The 6,039-nt window shown below is 48.3% G+C and overlaps 1 protein-coding gene across 1 annotated transcript in view; it reads right to left on the reverse strand.

The window, feature by feature from the left end:
- The window catches only part of LOC307266073 (NACHT, LRR and PYD domains-containing protein 3-like), a 146,831-nt gene that overhangs the window by 97,980 nt on the left and 42,812 nt on the right, over nucleotides 1-6,039 (reverse strand). The window lies entirely within an intron of this gene.

Genomic DNA, 6,039 nt, shown 5'->3' on the forward strand with positions numbered 1-6,039 from the left:
CCATCGTGAGGAGGTGGGTGAAACCATGCGAAGGGGGGAGTGGCCCCACCAGGTCGATGTTGACATGGTCGAACCTCCTACCAGGGACGACGAATGGCTCCAACGGGGCCTTGGTGTGGCGGTGCACTTTTGCACGCTGACAGGACACACACGAGTCGACCCAGGCCCGTACGTCCTTCTTCAGTCCTTTCCAGACAAACTTCTGAGAGACCAGCCTCACGGACGCCCTCCTACCGGGATGGGACAGGCCGTGTATTGCCTCGAAAACAGCCCGCTGCCAGCCGGCAGGGACCAGTGGCCTGGGCTGGCCGGTGGAGAGGTCACACCATAACCTGACCCCTGAGTCGCCGATCGCCACTTTTTCCAGGCGCAGCCCGGTGTCCGAGTCTTTGAGGGACTGAAAACCGTGGTCCGTGGCCTGTTCCGCACTCATACGCGAGTAGTCGAGATCCAGCTGCACCGCGCCGACGATCACTCTGGAGAGGCAATCCGCGACCACGTTGGATTTGCCAGCGATGTGCCTGATGTCCGTGGTATACTCAGAGATGAATGACAGCTGGCGCTGTTGGCGGGCGGACCACGGCTCGGCTACCTTGGACATGGAGAACGTGAGGGGTTTGTGGTCCACAAAAACCGTAAACTGACGGCCCTCCAGGGCGAAGCGGAAATGACGGATTGCCAGCCAGACGCCGAGCAGCTCCCTGTCGAAAGTACTGTATTTGCGCTCCCGGGGTACCAGCTGGCGGCTGAAAAAGGCGAGCGGTTGCCAGGCGCCACCGTCCCACTGCTCTAACACCGCGCCAACCGCGTAGTCGGACGCGTCGGTTGTGAGGGCCACCTGAGCTCCGGGCAACGGGTGGACCAACAACGCGGCCCGGCTCAATGCAGTCTTAGTGTCCTCGAACGCTCTGTCCCTCTCTGCAGTCCAGTCGACGTCTTGGCCGGGCGCCTTGTCCTTGAGGGCCTCATACAGCGGGCGCATAGTGTGGGCCGCCCGGTGTATGAATCGGTGATAGAAGGTGACCATCCCCAGGAACTCCCGGAGCCCCCGGGCCGAACGTGGGCGGGGAAAGTTGGAAACAGCCTCCACCTTCGACGGAAGGGGGACGGCACCATCCCTGTTGATGAGGTGCCCGAGGAACTGGATGGACGGCACCCCAAAAACAAACTTCGCCGGGTTAATGATCAAGCCGTGGCGGTCGAGCCTTGTGAAGAGGGCCCGGAGGTGTGTGAGGTGCTCCTCCTCCGAGGAACTGGCGACCAGGACATCGTCCAAGTAGACGAAGATGAAAGGCATGTCCCTCAGCGCCGAGTCCATCAGCCGCTGGAAGGACTGGGCCGCGTTTTTCAGGCCGAATGGCATCCTGAGGAACTCAAACAACCCAAACGGAGTGACCACAGCTGTCTTCGGGACATCCGCAGGGTGCACCGGAACCTGGTGGTAGCCCCGCACAAGGTCGACTTTGGAAAACAGGAGCTTCCCCGCCAGATGCACGGAGAAGTCCTGAATATGGGGCACTGGATAGCGGTCGGGCGTGGTGGCGTCATTCAGGCGGCGGTAGTCTCCACATGGGCGCCAGCCGCCATCCTGCTTCGGAACCATGTGGAGTGGCGAGGACCACGGACTGTCGGAACGGCGAATGATGCCCAGGCGCTCCATGTTGGCGAATTCAGCCTTAGCAACCGCCAGTCTCTCCGGAGCGAGCCGTCGGGCCCTGGCATGGACAGGGGGTCCTGTCGTCTCAATATGGTGCTCCACACCGTGTTTCGTCGACGTGGACGAGAAGGTTGGTTGCAGCAGGCTAGAGAACTCTCTGAGCAGCCGCTGGTACTTGTCACCCTCAGAGAGCGAGCTAGAAAGGCCGTCGTATGTCCCCTCATCGCAGACACATGCGAACGAGGAGAAGGTCAATGCGTCCACCAGGCGCTCGTTCTTGACATCAACCAGCAGCCCGTGTGCGCACAGAAAATCTGCGCCGAGGAGGGGGAAGGAGACGTCGGCTGTAACAAAATCCCATGTGAACCGTTGACCTCCAAAACATAAATCCACAGACTTCGTGCCATACGTTCGGATCGGGGTGTCGTTGGCAGATGTCAAGGGAGGGCCGTGCAACCCGCCGGCGGCGTCGTCCACCGTAGCCGGCACCACGCTCCTCTGTGCACCGGTGTCGCAAAGGAATTTACGCCTGGAGAGGGTGTCCACGATGAACAGCAGCCGGCCCTTTGTGCCTGCGCTCACGGCCACTACTGAGCGCAGGCCTTGGCGTTTCCCGCCGCGTTGAAAGTGCACGGAGAGCGGCACTTTTTTGCCTTGGCCCCGAAACGTGCATGGAAATAGCACAAGCCCGCAGCGGTAAGGCTGTCGGTGGACGCGTGTCCTCCGCCAAGGGGAGCGCTGCTGCCCGCACGAGTGTAACTGCGTGTCGGGGCCAGCACATCCGGGGCGAAACGCTGGGTGGCCAGAAAGAACCTGTCTGCCTCCTCTGCCAGAGCCCGTGGCTCCGTGATGGATGTATTCGCGAGCGCTGTCTGGACGTGTGGTGGCATGTGTCGCAGGAAGAGTTCGATGAAAAGGAAATTTGGTACCTCCGTGCCCAGCAGGTTTAACATCATTTCCATATGTTCGGAGGGTTTGCTGTCCCCCAGGCCTTGAATGGCAAGAAGACGCCGGGCTCTTTCCGATCTTGACAGTTCAAAGATTTTGAGGAGGTAAGCCTTGAGCCCTGCATATTTATTTTGGGCAGGAGGAGATGTAATAAAGCTTACTGCCCTGGCTGCAGTGGAGCTCCCCAGTGCTGAGACGACGTGGTAATAGCGTGTGGCATCATCCGTAATCCCACGGAGGGTGAACTGAGCCTCTGCCTGTGCGAACCACGTTGCCGCGGACGTCTCCCAGAACTTCGGCAGTTTGAGAACGATGGAAAGCGCCATGCTGTTGCGATCGATATTCAAATCAGTCTCGGAATCTTCAGCGGGACTGACGTCAGGGTCACCAATGTGGCGTGTAGAGACGGGAGTCGGAGGCGGAGTGTCAAAAGACGGAGCTAACTGCTTTAATGACATTAATACACTTGTCGAGTAACAACAACGGAGCAGACAGTAAACTCTTGATAGTCTCAAAACGCCAACAAGACAAAACAGGAAATTCCCTCAGTCATAACAGTTCCCCCGGAACCCCGGAACTTCAGTTCCATAGGTGAATTATGTAAGATCACTACACTACTATGCTCATTCATTTTATGCTAATCGCTAGCTACATGCTAATCGCTATGCTAAGTGCTCATTCTGGTTAGCAGAGCAGCACAGACATGATGATGAAATCTTAAAGGGGCAGTGCACTCTTTTTGATGATACTGAAGCTGTTTGTTAAGCACATTTAACCCACTTTAAAGGCCTACTTCACCGGTTTGAATATGAAGGTGTATTGAATTCTGAGATCCTATGTAGTATAAATGTGCAAAAAAAAATTAAATCGGTTCATCCTAGCCTGAGAAAAGGCAGAGAGTGTTTTTTTAACCCTATATTTCTCTTTCTCGTGACATCACAGAAAGAGAAATATAGGGTTAAAAAAAAACTTACTTTGTAAATATTACTGTGATGTCTTTTACTGTGACATCACAGTAATATTTACAAAGTAAGTTTTTTTTTAACCCTATATTTCTCTTTCTGTGATGTCACGAGAAAGAGAAATATAGGGTTAAAAAAACACTCTTTCTGCCTTTTCTCAGGCTAGGATGAACCGATTTAAATTGTTCTTGCACATTTATACTACATAGGATCTCAGAATTCAATACACCTTCATATTCAAACCGGTGAAGTAGGCCTTTAAGTGATTTAATTACTTTATGGTGGTTATAATACGCTAGCTAAATACAGTGTAACAATAATTTAATTCATTTTCATGGTAACAAACTTAAAATATTATAATTATGTATAAAAAGACTTTAAAATACAAATGTGGGGGTGGAGAATTTGGGGAGAAAATAGCAGTTGGGATAGAGATATGATCAGTTGACAGTCCCAACAGCCAATAAGAACAGAGAATCGGATTTTCTTTTTTTTTTTTTTATCGGAGCCTCGCTCTGATTTGTCAAAGTGTACCGCTCATGTTAATTTTGACCAATCAGAAATCACATACCCCAGCTTTAAGTTAGAATCATGGTTTAAAAAGATATATAATTAATTGTTTGATTTGATAAAATACCAGGACATATGGTGATTCATGATCAGTAAGTCATTCTTTGTGGTTTGAATTAAATACCTGTTGTTGTGATATATGACAGTTGATTTCATTATATTTAGAAATATACAAAGCGGGATTACCACACATGGGCAAAGTGGGCACATGTCCAGCGCCCTTAGACAATAGATACAAATTACTGACAAAAATTTTCTGCGTAAATGAAGCTTCCGCGGGCTTCCATTTTAAACCTGACGCCATGCATAGTTGCACGCTGACCCACGATAGCGCTAGAATAGAATACCAGTTTACAGAGCCTGGGCTGTGTATTTTAACACTGGATAGATGTGCTCGAATATAATATAATATAATAGAATATAATAGAATAGAATATAATATAATATAATATAATATAATATAATAGAATAGAATAGAATAGAATAGAATAGAATATATGTTTATTGCCATTTGCGCAGGTACAGCACAGTACAGGTACATCGTGATTCTTGCGTATTCTCCCTGAGTCAACTTCTTCAATAAAAATTAAAAAATTGTATACAGCTCTGGAAAACATTCAGAGACCAGTCTGGATTGTTCTTCAATCTTCATCTCTACATTACTTAATGGAAATGCTCTTTAATGAAAATATTCTTATTCGGAATTTGTTAGAAATGTTGTCAGTAGCTTATCGAATTAAACCAAAATGTTCATTCTACTCAAACATATGCCTCTAAAGAGTAAAACGAGAGACACTCAACATTTAGAGTGGTCTCTTAAATTTTTTCCAGAGCTGTATGTAGACTAGAATAGCATTATTAGAAAAAAAGTACAAAAGAAAGTACAAAAATTTATAAAAGTAGGAATAGCTAGTGCAAGCGTTTGGCGGTTACTAGCCAGGTAAACAAGAATGAATGAAGAAGACCGGGAAGAAAGGACACCATAGACCATTTTGTATTTCGCAGCCAGACGTGGCAGAGGAAAGTGCTTTGATGTGACGTCGTAAACTTAAGGTAGGAGGATGCTTCTTTTTAACGTCTGTCTTGGCCGCTTTGTCACAAGTTAAGCCTACGTGTGTGTGTGTGTGTGTGTGTGTGTGTGTGTGTGTGTGTGTGTGTGTGTGTGTGTGTGCCTGGGCTTGCGAGAGATCCACATTTACATATATTTTTACATGTTATGATTTCAGCCAGGGACTGAATTGCTGTAGTGTATTATGTGTATTATTTAGCTATGAAGGGCTGTAAGTGTTGCTGGAGCCATAACCACACGTGAGCCTTCAGGGCAAACTGGCATGTTGCTACGATGGCCCCTTTGTTGTTTACATACTCGTTTACGGAGCCTAGGCTGTGTTTTAACACTTTTTTGAGGCTCACACAGTACGGACAGGTAGTGGATCATATTCACTGATTTTGACTACACCTTTACGGATGTGGTATGAACACTTGAGTGATGGATAATATCGTGAGGAGAAAGTAACAATGCCGTTTGGACTTCGTTTAACTTGATATTTGGTAAAGATGAGAATAAGGTTGTTGGATGGATGTGACTTTAACAAGGAGAATGGATGATATGCGCCATGGCCAGCTACAGAGGAAGGCTAACAGTACATTAGCTAACAACACAATGTTTAGATTTAACTTGCAAATTAATGTTAACTTGGTGCAGGTGGGGTCTGGTTGTCACAGCCACTTAGTTTGCGATTTTCCATTTTTTTTGCGACTTTTTATGCGATTTTTGGGCGTTTATCCCGACTCATTTGCGTTTTTTGCATTTTCTGGACTTTTTTTCAGCAAGATCTCAGTTATAACCGTGTGTTGGTCAGGTTTGCCAGTTTTAAAATAATGGAGCGTTTATTATTCATC

The sequence above is a fragment of the Ammodytes marinus genome, assembly GCF_949987685.1.
Source record: "Ammodytes marinus genome assembly, chromosome: 19".
NCBI lineage: Eukaryota > Metazoa > Chordata > Actinopteri > Uranoscopiformes > Ammodytidae > Ammodytes > Ammodytes marinus.